This window comes from Chiloscyllium plagiosum, unplaced genomic scaffold (genome assembly GCF_037043375.1).
Source record: "Chiloscyllium plagiosum isolate Xiang-an unplaced genomic scaffold, Cpla_swu_hap1 HiC_scaffold_13, whole genome shotgun sequence".
NCBI classification, from domain to species: domain Eukaryota; kingdom Metazoa; phylum Chordata; class Chondrichthyes; order Orectolobiformes; family Hemiscylliidae; genus Chiloscyllium; species Chiloscyllium plagiosum.
In genome coordinates, this window is record NW_028270151.1 from 65,604,774 (window position 1) to 65,621,647 (window position 16,874).

Genomic DNA, 16,874 nt, shown 5'->3' on the forward strand with positions numbered 1-16,874 from the left:
CTTGAGAAGGTGATGGGCCTACTCCTGCTCCTGCTCATCACCTATTCTCTCCGATCTACGTTAGTTCTTAGTTGCCTATGATTCAAATTGAAAATTTTCAGTATTTTAGCAATTACAACCAGGTGAACCTCATAGAATGAGTTCCCTGATTGGGGCTGTTAATCTTGTCCAATCAGGGAGCCCTAGCTGACAGATATAAATGGGTGTCATGAAGGGCAGTGTTTGTCACTGGCCACCCGGGTGAAAAAAAAGAAAGAGAGATAAGCAGAGGATAAGCACTGGCCACCTGGGTGTTTTCCTATCTTCCTGATGGTGGAATTTGAATAAAGATTCGTGCACTTTGTGTCTTTCACTGTGTCTCACACCTTGTGGTGTAAAATTCCAAGCAGTGGAATGTGGTGAAACGGTTAAAAATTATGTCCCAATACATGTGTGAATCTAACCGGAATGGAGGTGTTGCTTAGTCCCGTGTGAATCTTCTTATCTGTATGTAACCAGAATGGAATGTGTTTTTTAGCCTTGCTCTGCTGTTCACATGAATGTTTATATCTGGAAGGGAGTATATCAGCTAGAAAAGTCTCCAGTTCGGTGAGTCTGCTCCGGGGTTACGTTTAACCGCCGAGCGTGGGTTGTTGGCAACCGCTCTACAAGAACTGACGGCTCCCAGTTTTGGTAACATGTAGAGTGAGTATAAGCCAGACCCGTTGTTTGGACCTGGTTGTGGCGACGATGCGGGGAATAAAATGCCCATATTCTAGCAGACTCGCCTCTTGGTCGTTTGTTCTGTGTCAGACTACTCTCCTACGAACCTGACCTTGAGAATTTTTTAAAACATTTGGCGTAGTCGAGCAGGGTCAATCGCAATTGAGGAGAGATTTTGATACAGAACAATGTTTTGGAAAACGACTAAGAAACCAGAAGAACAAACTGTGGAGGTCCCGACCGTCCCGGGATGGCATGGATGTGGGCATGTACGTGGCAGTTTGTTTGAGAAAGGATCCCAGTCCTGCCGAAGAACCCCTTGCCTGGGGTACAGCGGAGGATGTGGGCATGTCCAAAAGGCTGAAGCGGAGTTAACAGAATTGAATGGGATTGAACTGAACTGAACTGAGTGGAACTGAAGTGAATCAAATTGAACGGAACAAAATGGAACTGAGCTAAATTGAATTGAAATGGACGGAACTGAATTGAATTACACTGAATTGACTGAACTGAAATTAACTGAAACGAATTGAACTGAATTAAGCATAATGTAACACATGTATTGGGCCAAGCAGTGGAATGTGGTGTAAAATTCCAAGCAGTGGAATGTGGTGAAACGGTTAAAAATTATGTCCCAATACATGTGTGAATCTAACCGGAATGGAGGTGTTGCTTAGTCCCGTGTGAATCTTCTTATCTGTATGTAACCAGAATGGAATGTGTTTTTTAGCCTTGCTCTGCTGTTCACATGAATGTTTATATCTGGAAGGGAGTATATCAGCTAGAAAAGTCTCCAGTTCGGTGAGTCTGCTCCGGGGTTACGTTTAACCGCCGAGCGTGGGTTGTTGGCAACCGCTCTACAAGAACTGACGGCTCCCAGTTTTGGTAACATGTAGAGTGAGTATAAGCCAGACCCGTTGTTTGGACCTGGTTGTGGCGACGATGCGGGGAATAAAATGCCCATATTCTAGCAGACTCGCCTCTTGGTCGTTTGTTCTGTGTCAGACTACTCTCCTACGAACCTGACCTTGAGAATTTTTTAAAACACACCTGCACACACACACCATGGGTGCTGGGGATAAAATAAGCACTACCGCACTTAGATGGTAGTGTGGAGAAAAAAGAAAACAAAAACCTTATTTTGGCAAAAAAAAGAAAAAAAAATAAGCAGAGGAATGAAAAAAAAATAAAAGAAAAAAAATAAATGGGTGTCAGGCATTCTGTTCACTCAGTGCCAACTCTGAGGAAGCTAAACCAATGTCAAGTACTGTGTATGTGTAAGTAAAGGATGACTTGGTGATGTGGAGTTATTTCACTTGTCTTTTTTTTAAGCATTTTCTTCTAGATTTCACTCTGGCTATATAAACCAGCCATAACTTCAAACTCTTCATTCTTCAGAATCCAGTCTCTTGTCTGTGCTTTTCTATTCCACCTTTGCTCCTCAATTGGTAGCCAATGCTTTTGTTTCCTAAGTGGCGCTCTGAAATTATTAACCTAACTACTCTTTCTCTATTTTCCCTTCCGCTGCCAAGGATCTTCTTGAAACCTACCTCCTTTGAGTTTATGCTTCCACTTTTGATCATTGCTCCTTTTTTTAATTTATGGCTCAGTATCGGCTTTATTCCTGTACCCCTGAAGCACCTAAAAACATTCTTCTGCATTAAAGGCATAAATAAATGCAAAGATGATGATAATCTGGTGTTGGGGATAACAGGACAATAGTCCAGTACCTTGGAATTTTTTAGCGATACAAGACCAAACAAATTATTGTTATTTGTGATTAGGGCTTGGATACTTTTTTTTAAACTGGTGACAATTTGTTATATATGATTAATAACAATACTGTGGCACTTAATGAGATTCCTCCTTTGACATAGTAACCACCTGGGGATATGACCGCACAGCTTTGTCTCAGTTCTGAGAATTTGGGAGAGGGGGGTGTTTTTTTTTTTACTGAAAAGTAGCTGAAGGAATTTGATTTGGTTTTTTTCCTGCCTAAAGAGGATTGTTTTGTCACTCTGTGTCTCTGGGTTAGTAGGATTTTTGTGCGTTCTACACAATATGCGGTCTGTGGGAGGGAATGTGCTGCTGTCTATGTTGCCCACTCACAACATTGCAGCTCAGAGTTGATATTGCTTTGTAATTTCTAGAAATTCTGTCAGCTTTTATACTTTACAATTTTATAGATAAACTATTAATTAGAGAAATTCTAACACCAAACATAGAAGTAAATCATCTAATTTGATACTGGAGGTAATTTTTTTTTGTTTTTGCATTCACCTGTGGTTTTAAAAACACAATCTCTTTCTTGCTAACCACTGCTAGTTCTTTTCTAAGAAAGCACTATCAAACTTGGGGAAATAGAAATGTAAGCAAGAAAGCATTTCGGTATCTAAGCTGATGTAGAAATCTTCAGCCATTATTACTCTGTCAGTAATATGAACAAAAGCTTAACTTGATCACATAACATTTCTGTGAACATTATTTTTAATGGAATAAAGTTTTCAAAAATCTAATGCCAACATTTAATATCTAGAGTTTTTATTTCTCTTTTTTGGGGGATGTGAGCAGTGTCAAGGCTAGCACTTGTCACCCATCCTAATTCCTCGAGGTTTGGTGTGAGCTGCCTCTTAAGCTACTGTAGTCCATGTAGTTAGGTACACTTAGTGCTATAGTCAAGAAGGGAGTTCTAGGTTTTTATACCAGAGACATTGAGGAATGTTAATAGTTCTGATCAAGTTGGTGTGTCACTTGAAGCAGAGTTTCCGGGTGTTTTCTTTTCGTGCATCTGCTTCTCTTCTATTTCTAGGTGGCACGGATTATAAAATTGGAAGATATTGCTGTCGTAGATTTGACAAGTTGCTGTTGTGTAATTTTTTTTCAGTACGTGCTACTGTCAGCACCGTTATTTAATGTGGCAGCTGGGATGCTGTGGACTATTTTTCATTTCAGTGATCTATTTTTCGAGTGTTATTGCACTGATTAATGTCATGGACCAGATTAAACCCCTCAAAATTAAGAAGCTAGTCTAGATTCAAATTTTGCCTAGTTTTAAAGGTAAGTGTGTGGCATTGTGTTCTGGTTGTAATTTGATTAGTCAAACTGTCAGGTTTGAAACAAAACACACATTTTACTCATGTACTATAATTAAAATACAAAAAGACAAGAAAAGAATTGACTTAACTGTAACTATCAAAATACTCAAAAAAAATTAACTAATTAACTGTTCTAATATACTAGCATCCCATATACACACCTTTAGACAAAGGCAGAGTCAGTAAAATAGATTGTCTCTCACATGCAATTCTAGTAGCAGGAAGAGAACCCAGCTTATCTGTAACAGAGAGAAATAAGAGCTTTTCACATTAGGTTTCAAGATGGCAGCAACTACCACTGAAGACTAAAATTTAAAACAAAAAAATCCTAGTTCTGTGGAGCTTGATGCCCACCCATGTAGGCTGCTTCTATTGTTCTAACTTTAAACGAAAAATCCTCAAGGCCTGTCATGCTGTTTATTTTATTGGCTTTGGAGAAGTCTGGTCAGCACCTCTGTCTCAACCTTCTTTCATTTAAAAAAAAAACAATATGACAGATACACTTCTTAAAGCCATATTATTGTCATACAATCACCTGAAGAGTTTCCATAATGTTCCTGACTTGTACCTTTTGTACATGGTGAACAGGCTGTGGAAATTAGAGAGATGACTGACTTGCAGAATGTCTAGCTTCTGATCTGCTCTTAATTGTTTTTCTTCTTGTAGACCCTCATTGCCTTTGTAATTGTGAGGTGAAAATGCCATGTTCCTGAGCAGCTGAGGCCTGAATATTGTCCAGGTCATGTTGCATGTTGTGGACTGCTTAAGTATTTGAGGAGCTAACAAATGAGACTGAACATAATGGATTCATAAGCAAGTATCCCCAATTTTAACCTTATCATGGAGGAATGGTCAAACCTCATCTCCCCTCAAGTTCATTCTTTTGTCATCATTAGACCAAAGCTATAAAGAGGTCAGGAGCTAAGTAGCTCTGGCTGAACTCAAACTGTGCATCAGTAAGCAGATTATTGTCTAAATATTGATTTGATAATCCTGTTGATAACATCTTCAATCACTTGGTTGATGATCAGGGGAGTAGGCTGTTATAGAGTCATAGAATTTGGAGTAAATTTGTCAGCTTTTTCAGTATAGGATATAACTGGTCAGATTTCTACGTTGCCAGGTAAATGTCAGTACTGTACATGATTGGAAAAGCCTAGTGGAGGCATGGCTACTCTTGGAACAAAACCCTTTAGCATTATCAGCAGAACCTTTTCAGGGTCAGTTGGCATTGTTATCTCTCCTTTAGCTATTTCTTGATATCACATGTATTGAATCAAATTGACTGACGACTCTCATCTACTGGGAACTTCAGGAGGTCAATGGATTATCCACTTGGCATTCCTGGCTAGATATGGTTGCAAACAGTTCAGCCTTTTATTTTAGCATTGACATATTAAGCACCCCAAGGATTATGAGCAGGGATGTTGTGAAGTTTCCTTCTCTGGTTAGTTGTTAATTGTTTTCCAACATTCATGACTGGATGTGGCTGGTGTGCAGAGTTTTGATCTGATTTGTTGGATGTAGAATCAGTTAGCTGTAGGGCATGGTGCTTCATGTGATCCCATGTTAATGTTATCAGTTTGGCATCTAATTTTTAGTTAGGTGGTGTTGCTCCTAGCATGCTCTCCTGTACTTTTCATTGAAAGAAATGATTCCCTGATTTGATGATAAAGGTAGAGTGGGGAAAATGCTGCCCATGAGTTTACAGATTGTGTTTGAGTATATTTTTGTTGTTGCTATTTGATGCATGGCATTATATCAATGCCCAGGTTTCAGCTGAGATCTGTTCTGAATCCATCATTTGTCATGGTAGCAGTGCCAAATAACCCAATGGACATTATCCTCAATGAGAAGACAGGACTTCATCTCCATAATGAACAAAGACTGTGGGTGGGGACCTCATTTAGTCCTGGACAGAAGTATCTGCAGAAGGTAGATTGGTGAGGATGAGGTCAAGTAGAGTTTTCACTCTTGTTGGTCTCTTCAATCCTAAATGATATTAGTAGATCAGATGGCCTGATACCTTTACGATTACCATTAGTTGAGTCTATCTCTTAATTCAGATTTTATTGAATGTTTGAATTTATTCCACTGGCTGCCATTGGTGGGATTTGAAGTTATGTCCCTGGAATATTTATCCAGGGCCTCTGGCTTTATGAGTTGCATGACATTGCCGCAACATAGCTATAACCCTAAAACTGTTGGCTAAATAGGAGTCACTTATTACAGAACTGAAGGTTTTTAATTTTTTAAAAAAGCCAAACATTTCTAATTGTGCTTTTGATATAACAAAACTACAAATAGACCTGCTTAAAACTAAACATTTTTTTGTTTTGATTCCAGAAAATATTCTCAGTACCTTTTATTGTATAATTTGTGGCATTGAACATCTCCACTTCAAAAATATTACCAGTGAAATAGATAAACTGCTTATGTCTTGCTCTTCTGCATTTATTGCATATGCATACAGATTTCCCACACAAGAAACAATATATTATTCTCAAATGAAATTTAACATAAGCTGAGTTTTTTTGAGACAGATGGTTCCTGAAAATTACAAGGATGATTGGCTACCAACTTCCAGGTTTTTCCTGCTGTTGACATTTTGGTCAATGCAGGTTCAAGCCTTGGAGGATCTCCCACCGTGGGAGGCAGACAGGCAGTTAGGTGCATTAAAAGCATTGTTACAGGTAAGTTGGGTTTTCCCAGACATCCTTCAGTTTTCCAATGCAGTGATGAGTGCAGAACAACAACCTGGAATGGAGGCAGTATGACAATACTCCAGCATTCCCTGTCTGTTGGCAGGGGAGGGGTGTAGTTAATTTAACCCACTATTCATGTCCATAACTGGTATATTGACCTGGCTATATTTGTGCTATATATTGAAGATTTTATAAAAGTGACTGACAAGGCACCACGTTGTTGAAGCAATGTATCAGGTACTTCCTTTGTTTTGCAGCCAGAGGTTCCCCCTAAAGCTGGAATGCCTCTGCTTGGCTCCTTGATACATCAGGAGTTTGTCCACTGCAGCTTAACTGGATGGGGAGCCTGTCCCATGTCAATTCAGGGCTTACTCAATGGAAGTGGACTCAGGAGCTGAAAACAAAACTGACTTCATCTCATGGAAAAAATCCAACACTTGCATTTAGAACTGCTGACAAGGTTTTATATTGATTGGTAAATCCTAAAATCCTTACATTTATTTATTGAATCAAAGGTTGTGCTAGCTGATGTTCATTGTATGACTGTGTCTCCATTTTAAGAATTTTTTTTTGTGTGATGAGTGTCAGTTCAAGGCCTGTCCTGAATTGCCCTCAAAGGAGATGATGAGCCCCTCCTTTTTAAAAAAAGTACTTTGTACCATATGTACGTACATGGAGCCTGTATTATTTCAGAAACATGTGCGTGACTATTCTGTATTCACGCAAGAATGAAATATTTTTGTTCAGCATAAATACATTAGTTGTTTCCAGCATGTTTTGTAAATCGAAATCTGCAACACTTTTACCATAGGTGGCTAATAGAATTTTTTATGTGGCAAGCATTTTAAATAATTTTTTGGTTGAATTTTTAATTTCAGGATCTGCACATTGGGAAATGATATTTGCTTGTTAAAGTAGAATAGATTTGAATCTAATTTTCTTGCACAAAATTGCATTTTGAGGTATTAATGTCTGTGGTAATGCACTCGTTCTCCGCTCTCCCTTCATCAAAGATTCTGCATTCAAATTATTTTCCAAAGAGACTTTACTAACTTGTCCATGTTTCCTTTTTTTTCTCTTGGGTGGACGTCAGAAATCCCACAGAAGAGGGAAAGCGTTAGCCTGGATGGCATTTACCTTTCAATTACCATCTAAATCAGATGAGCTTCAGTTTTGCTGTATCAATACCTAGGAACTGTCGGTGATCATTATAACTAGTTGAACCTTGTAACACTTCCTGTGCCCACAAATGCAGAGTTAAATGTGGAAGTTGCTGTCAATGATACTTTGCTTCTGCATGAGACGTGTCTTTGAAGTCCTCACAGATGGAATCAATTAGACATTACTGATTTGTTGTGCACTTCTTGTATGTGCACTACATTCTTTCTGTGAAGACCTATGAAAAAGCTAAGCCTTGTTCAAACATGACTTTCTTGCCTTTTAAACAGCATTGTAGATCATAATTGCTTCTGAAAACCTCACCCCCAGCCATTGATCCTGAGAAGTTAAGTATGGAGTCCCGTTCCTTTCGGACAAATAAATGTGATTTTGTTTTTTTCAGTGTGTTTTGAAATTTACAATTCTCTAACTCCGTTGTACTTAGCTTTCCATGCAGGGATTTCAAATGTGATTTCTGTACCCTTTTGTCTGTCTAAGCCTTTCCCAGTTCTGGGATGCCACAGATCTGAGCCTCAATTCCTCCTAACAGCAGTTTTATTGGTTTAGCGTATATTTGTCTGTTTGTACCTCTCTGAGCCACTCTGATAATGCTTTTACGTTAAAGTTGCTGTTTAAGAGCATGGTGTTAATAAATTTTCATTTACTATTCTCCTGCAAATTAGCCACCCCAAGTAGCAGTTCTGATTTTGCAATCATCAATGATATTATGTTAATGAATGTGATTCTCCAAGGTGAGTTATTAAATTAAAACATAGAGCTGCAGATACAGATGATCAGAAACAAAAATGAATTGCTGGAGAAATTCAGCTGGTCTGCCAGCATTCATGTGGAGAAAAGAGTGAATGTTTCAAATCCAGTGGTTCTTCAGGATTGAGATCCGCTAGGAAAAGGTGGTATTTATGTTAGTTAACAACAGGGTGGGAACGAGTGAGCAGATAGGTGGAGAGGGAACCCAGTAACAGAAGAAAAAAGAAAAGTTAGGCAGACAAAGAGATTGGTGATTGTAAGCCAAGGAAGAAAATAGCTACATAAGTGACAATGCAGGTTATGAATGGGTGCAAGTCAGTTGGCTGTGTTGAAAGCAACTTCTATCATGACAGGACCTGAGTGTAGTGGTAGCTAATAATATGGAAGAAGGTGTACATGCTGTAAAATTATTAAACTCTATGTTCAGTCCTGAAGGCTGTAATTTCCATAAGTAGAAGATGAGTTGTTGCTCTTTGAGTTCATGTTGAGTCTGGCTAGAGCACTGCAGCAGGTCTGAGTCACATGTTGGCCAGGGAACATGGTGGTGTCTTAAAGTACTGGGCGACTGGAAGCTCTGGTTCATTTTTATGGTCAGAGACTAGGTCTTCTGTAGGGCTGTCACCCAGCCTGTGTTTCATTCTCTCCTATGAAGAGACTACATTGTGAGCAAAGAATAGTTATTAAATAACTCAGAGATTAATCAGGTTTCTTTTTGTATAGGTAAAAGTTAATCATGTTTATGTTTATTCACACAACAATTGTACTTGAATGATCATGTGGTGTATTTGACCTCAGTTGCACTTTGAATTGTAATTTTGCTAATGCTCCCTTGCTAACTGCATTCTGAACATCTCACCCAACAGCAGAATATTAAATGTGTTGACAGTACAGGTATGAATATATCCATCATTTGAATGTTTTAAGTTCATTGTCATTTTTATTAATAATATAGAAGATCCAAGGAATCTCTTGTATATTTTCCATATCTGGTTTAATTCTGCACTAACATTAACTCTATGCAGTGACAAACTATGGTATAAGACTACAGCTATGTACCAGTATGGTGTGTATGCAGATGAAAACAGTTCTTCTCAGAACATTGTTGCTCTCAAATAGAAATATATCTGCTGAAATTAATTCCTTTTATTAACCTTGTAACATTATTTCAGTTGTAACAAGGAATTTAACTATTGCTTGTTCTTTTTGTCATGAAACAGCGTTCGAAGTTTTTTTACCCAGTTTAAGTATTTCTCAGAAATATTACATGGCTAATGAATTATTATCTCTGAAAATACTGAAGCAGTTACTGTACACAAGAATTCTATTGTGGGATGTGAACATTTGTTTCTTATACCTCCTTGATAAGTGATAGTAAACTTCCTCTTTTGAACCACTATAGTCCCGTTGGTAATGGCACATTTACTGGACTATAAGGAATGGAGTTCAAGGATTTTGACCTTGCAACAGAGAAAGAGCAGTGGCATGTTTCTAAGTGAGCAACTTCAAGGGGAGCTTGCAGGTGGCTGGGTATCCATCCGTCTGTTTCTCAGGTGATAGAGATTATGGATTTGGAAGATGCTGTTAAATGATTCTTCATGAAGTAGTTGCAGTGCTGCTTATGGAAGGTATATATTGTTTGTCATTGGAGAGGTGATGCATCTTGAACATGGTGCGTGGGGTGGAATTCAAGTGTGCTGCTTTGTCTTGGATGGTGTCAAGTGTCTTGAGTGTTGTTGCAGCTGGACCTATCAAGGCAAATGAGTATTCCATCACACTCCTGACTTGCACCTTGATGTATAGGTTTGGGAAGCAGGGAGCTGAATTACATCCTGCTGAATTCCCTGCCTTTGATCTAGTCATGTAACCATTTATTTATGTAGTCATTCCAATTAGGTTTCCAATTAGCCATCAATAAACATACATGTTTCGGTCATGTTAATGAAGATTGTCATCAATTTAAGCAACAGAAGATTCCTGGACCCTGAAGATCTCCTGCAGTGATGTCCAATGGCATGTCCACTGCTGTCAGTGTTCTAAACCCTCAGCTGGCAGCAAGTTTTGAAGATACCCCAATATCTTAAATTGTAGAAACGTGTCTGCCATAGAGTCATAGAAATGTACAGCATGGAAGCAGATCCTTCAGTCCAACTTGTCCATGCTGACCAGATAACCTAAATTAACTAGCCCCATTTGTCAACAATTGGCTCATATCCCTCTGAACCCTTCCTATTCATACACCTGCCGAGATGTCCGTTTAAATGTTGTGATTGTCCCAGCCTCCAACACTTCTGGCAACTCATTCCGTAATGCACCACTCTGCATGAAAAGTTGCCCTTGAGTCCCTTTTTAAATCTTTCCCCTCTCATCGTAAACCTATGCTCTCTTTTAGAAAAAGGCCATTCTGTCCATCGATCCATTTTGCTATTAAATCCCCTTTCTGTTTGTCTTCCATAAAATCTCTCGCTATCGTCTTCACAGTCCTTAATTATTTTAGACTGCTTGTCGTCAGCAAATTTTGAGATTTCACCGAGACCAGAAGTCTCGACCATTTAATATATGTCAAGAAATGCAGTGATCCTTCCACCAACTCCTGCAGAACTACACTGTAGACCTTCCTCCAGTCCTAAAACAGATGGTCACCATTCCTCTAAATCAGGTTAGAGGAAATGCAGATGAATCTCTGCTGAACTTGAAATGATTTTTTTTGGGGCCCATGATAATCATAATACTTTAATCTGATACTTGAAGTATTAGGAATACAGAATGGGAGATTTGCCAAAGTTGTGCTTCCAGTTGTTACTGAAAGCAGACATTGTTGTCTAATCATTAAACATTTATTTGAAAATTATTGGCAGTTTTGTTTTTTCCCCAAAAAAATATTTTCCAAATTTGTATTTAAAAAATCAATTTTATTTAATCCATAAATAGTTGTAATGACTGCGTTGGTGATTAGGCAGGATGCATGGAATTACTGAGCTTGACAAAATATGAGGAGTTGATGCTTCAGTTCAAATATGATATCTGAACTTGGCAACTACAGTGAAGCCTTGAGGATTGCTCATGGGGAAATAATAATTTTGTGGCTGCTCTTTGATTTAAATCTGCAATTCCAATGTTCTAACTCATCTGGATACAAAAGAAGAAGAATGCTATTCTCTCTCTGTCAATGGCCCTGGAATCTGTGATGCTCATTGTTCCAAGAATTCATGAGATTTATCATTCACAGTAATTTGACTTCGGATTTTGAAAATTGTTTCACAAGGGATTGATCACAATTGGAAGTCCATATAATTTGACCTGAAATTCCCACTCTGTCTTCCTCTCTGCAGATATTATCTGACTTCGAGCTGTGGAGATGTACAGCACAGAAACAGACCCTTCGGTCCAACTCGTCCATGCCGACCAAATATGCTAAATAAATCTAGTCCTATTTGTCAGTATTTTGGCCCCTATCCCTGTAAACCCTTCCTATCCTTATACCCATTCAGATGCCTTTTAAATGTTATAATTGTACCAGCCTCCTCCAACCATTCTGATAGCTCATTCTATACATGCACCACCCTCTGTATTAAAACTTTGCCCCTTGGGTCCCCTGTCAATCTGTCCCCTCTCACTCTAAACCCACATCCTTTAGTTTTGGACTCCTGGGGAAAAAGACCTTGCCTATTTACCCTATCTAGGCTGCTCATGATTTTATAAACCTCTATAGTGCCCCCTCAGCCTTATTCCCTCCAGGGAAAATTGCCACAGCCACACAGCCTCTTTCCATAGCTCAATCCTACTCGTAAATCTTTTCTGAACCCCTTGATGTTTCACAACAACTTTTCACCCTATTTTCAGCGTAGTCATCCTTGTTTCAGTTTGTACTGGGATTATATACACTTTTTCTGTCAGTGGATGTAGGGTGTGTAGTAACCCACCACTCTGTTCACAGGTGCATACGTTCTGCGCTGAATGAAACTTACAACTTAGAGTCATTGAGATGTACAGCGCAGAAACAGACCCTTTAGTCCAACTCTTCCATACTGGCAGATATCCCAACCTAATCTAGACCCATTTGCCAGCACTTGGCCCATATCCCTCCAAACCTGTACTATTCATATACTCATCCAGATACCTTTTAAATATTGCAATTGTATCAACCTCCACCACTTCCTCTGGCAGCTCATTTCATACATGCACCACCCCCGCGTGAAAGATTTGTCCCTTAGGTCCCTTTTCTACCTTTCCCCTCTCACCCTAAACCCATGTCCTCTAGTTCTAGACTCCCCCACTCCAGGGAAAAGACTCTCTGTTTATCCTATCCATGCCACACATGATTTTATAAACTTCTGAGGTCACCCCTCAGCCTTCAACGCTCCAGAGAAAACCCAACCTATTCAGCCTCTCCCTTCAGCTCAAATCCTCCAACGCTGGCAACATCCTTGTAAATCTTCTCTGAGCCCTTCCAAGTTTCACAACATTCTTCAAATAGAAAGGAGACTTGAACTGCATGCAATATTCCAAAAGTGGCCTAACCAATGTCCTGTTCAGGCGCAACTTGACCATCCAACTCCTATAATCGATGCTCTGACCAAGAAAGGAAAGCATACCAAATGCTGCCTTCACTCTCCTATCTATATCCGACTCCACTTTCAAGGAGCTATGAACCTGCACTCCGAGGTCTCTTTGTTCCGCAACACACCCTTGGACCTTACCATTAAAGGTATAAGTCCTGCTCTGATTTGCTTTCCCAAAGTGCAGCACCTCGCATTTCTCCAAATAAACTCCTTCTGCCACTCCTCAGCCATTGCCCCATCTGATCCCATTGTAATCTGAGGTAACCTTCTTCGCTGTTCATTACACATCCAATTTTGGTGTCATCTGCAAACTTATGAACTATACCTCCTGTGTTCATATCCAAATCATTTATATAAATGACGAAAAGTAGTGGATGATTTGCACCTGATTTTGCTTCAGACTTTTAAGAGCTGAGGTAAAACATCTCCTTCAAAAACCTAACTTAATTTTTCACATTCATTATTAAATGAATCAAAAATTTTGAATTTACATGACAAGATGAAGTATGGAGCATACGGGTCTGGGAAAGTGAAAGTCTTCCGATTTAAAGCTGTTACATTGTTAATTGTAAATAAAAGTACAAATGGTGAGGAATTGACTAATAGCCCAAAATATCCCTGTAATGGAAATTTGCAGTAGTTTTTTTTTAAAGAAAAGGATTCTATGTCTTTCACCATTCACTGAGGAAATGACCAATATCAGGTACAGAATTTAAGTTACAGAAGACTTAGTCAAAATTTGCATGGTGAAAATGACTGAAGTGAAACTGCAAGTCTCACCCCTGAACAGGGCACTTCCCAGTTTGTAGGGGTGGGAGTCTATCAGACTGGGTTTTGCACATGGACAGTTTACTGAGGCAGCTGGCCATTTAAATCATAATTTGCCTCAACAACTGCAATTTTGGTTTGCTTTGGCCTGAAACCCAGCGGGCATGCAGATTTGATCTGCTGAGAGTAAAACTAACCTTTATAGATTGGTTTGGAAAGCCAGGGAACCCTTTTTGAGAGGCAAGATACCCTTGTGGATAAGGTGCTGGGATTTTTTTTTGGAGGGGGGTATCGATTAGGATATCCTGCATTGGGGGTAAGGGGCAGCGGTTAGGTACACTTAAGAAATGGCAGTCTTGTATCCCTTGGGACAGTTAACAATAGGGAAGACTATGCCTAAAGAGTGTATTATTATTTTATTATTCAATCATAGGGAAATGGACATCATTGGTTTGGACAATAAGCGCTGGCCTAGCCTTTATGCCTCTGAGAGAGATGATGTTGCGCTGCTTTCAACTACTGGATTCCATTTGGTGTGGGTACTGTCAAATTTATTGAAGCATTAGAATTGTTGAAGTGTCAAATTGTGTTTTTAAGAATGAGAATGTATTTTACAACATGGGTTTGCAACATAATACCTTTCAAGTAATGAACATTACTTTTTCTCTTGCGCATGGGTTCTGGTGGATAATGGGTGATTTTTGCATGTTGGGTGAACGGGAAAGGTTGTGGTTGGAACAATTGTTTGGCACAAATTGGCACTTTGGATGGTTAGAGCAGCATAAGGTACCATGGAGATATGAAGAGTCATTAGGAATTCATAGAGAGCATTGGGTGGTATTGAATGGAGTGTGCAATGTGACAGATGTGAGGACTGAGGGAATGTTTACATTTTAAGCTTTCACTTTCATTTTTTAGACACTGGAGCCCCAGGCATATAGTCTGCGTGACATGGGTAGCTTACTCTACTGTTGCTGACTCACCCAGCCTGAATTCCAATCGGGCATCCCCTAATTGGACTGCAAGTAAATAGTATTCACAGGTGCCCGTTTTCTAAGGTCAGGAACACTGAGCTGGGAATTCTCCCACCTTTGTGCATTCGACCCAGTTTCAAAACAGGGCCTTCTGTTTGTGTTGTGACCTGAGATTTATAATTTGACAGGACTATCAGTCTTTTAGGTATTTTGTTTTAACTATTGTTATGAACCAGACCAACCTCTCAAAATATATTCGAAAGCTAGTCCAGATGCTAACATTCTCTTATTTTAGAGGTAAGTATAAGGCTCTGTGTTCCAGATGCAATTTGATTCGTCAAACTACTAGATTCAAAGTAAAACACATTCTATTCATACACTGTCGTTAAAATACAAAAATGAAAGAAATTGGAATAACTTGTTTGAAAAACTTAACAGGAGTAATAGATTATTTAACTATTAAATAGTAATTGTTCCAATATAGTAACATCCCAGAAAGACACCTTTTGGAAAAGGCAAGATTACCAAAAAGGTTGTCTCACGTGCAACTCCAGCTGCAGGAAGAGAACTCCCGACGTTTAGTTGTAACTGAAAGAGGCAAAAAAACCAGCTTCCACATCTTCAAGACCCCAGCAGCACCTGCTATTGAAATGAAAAATTCTGATTCTGTGGGAGTTTGATCACCCATTCAGACTGATTAGATTTTGTTTTTTTTTTAAAAAAAACCAGGCTTCACAAGCTGTTAATTTATAGGATTATAAATGTTTTAAAACATCTATTCAAAAAGGAAAGGACAAAATACACCTCTCAGTATCATTACACTATGATCTGGGGTTCCATCTATTTATTTCCAGTTCAACAGCACCTGCTATTTACATTTGCCTTGGCTCCCATGTTGTATTATTGTTTGATTTATTTATGAGACTGATTAACGTTATCTTAACCATTTCATAATGCATGTTTTGCAAAAGCACTGTGTTGAATCTCAATGATGCCATGAGTTTTAATCTCTGCTACATGGCACAAAATTTTGTTCAGGTAGTCCTGGGTTGGAGAACAATCTTGCATGTGAGAGATTTGCCCATTTTTAAACATCATTCACTTCAGCAATGACATATCTGCAGTGTGTTTGTCACTGAAATGCACAAGTCAGATTTGAGATATATTTTTTTTTAAATGTTTTGTTTCTGGGAGGTGAGTTATTATTCTTTCTGACTTTGTGCACCCAGCAGATAAAATCAGTAACAAGCCGTTGAGTGTCAGAGACTTGCTTTGATATTTCTTGAGCATTTTTACATTAACAACCTTCCTACACTTTAATCTTTGTAAATAATTTCAGAAATGAAATCATTACCTAGTGTGTAAACTTATCCAATATACCTTGCTGCTATTTACAATGTTCTAAGATAGCTTCCTTAGCCTCAGCCTCCCATTTGAGCCAGCAGCAATTTACAAATGTGCAATCAAATAGTCTAAGCATCCAAATGTTGTGGGGGGAGGAAACTTCAAACAAGATTGAGCTTACAATGTACGCAGAGTGTAAAAGTGTCATCCTGTTTGTTATGTCACAAAAGATTTTCTAATTCTGATTAAATCCTTTACTCTTTCAGACTTCTTTATAAAAAGCATTGATCAATGTCATGGTTAAATGGATTTGACAGTGGACCCCTCATTCTGTCAACTTTTTTTCTAAAAATATGAACAATTAAAGGTATTAGAGCATGAGAGAACATAGCTGCATTTCTGTCTCTTGAAGTTTGGAAACTACCAAATTGTTAGATATTTTGTCTGTGCTGAAATCTTAGCTCTGATTGCCTCAATAGAACTTCCTGGATTTCTGTAAAAGCCCAAAATAAAATTGGATGCGAGAAATTCAAAATAAAAGCAAAACTCCAACCTGGCAGTATATGTGGTGGGAGAAACCATGTTAATGTTTCAAGCCTGATTATGATTCCTTCAAAATCCTGATTTATATTTGAATCATGAATATATATTACAAACGACAAGGGAATAGAACTCTGCAGGATTCCACTGGACACAGACACCCAGTCTCCAATAACTATCTATAAGTTCACACTCTCTTGGTAAATTGTCCTACATTCCAAACACTTTTACTGTCTTGACCAGTCTTCTACGTGACATCTA

At 38.8% G+C, this 16,874-nt stretch overlaps 1 protein-coding gene across 4 annotated transcripts in view; it reads left to right on the forward strand.

The window, feature by feature from the left end:
• Positions 1-16,874, forward strand: part of LOC122555842 (SPRY domain-containing SOCS box protein 1-like) — a 238,110-nt gene that overhangs the window by 26,182 nt on the left and 195,054 nt on the right. Inside the window, exon 1 of one of the 4 annotated variants that reach the window (XM_043702035.2) lies at positions 6,959-6,977. The exons of the other annotated variants lie outside the window; for them this stretch is intronic. The gene's annotated coding sequence lies outside the window, so the exon portion shown is untranslated. Of the gene's footprint in view, positions 1-6,958; positions 6,978-16,874 lie in introns of those variants that run through there. 4 annotated transcript variants of the gene reach the window in all.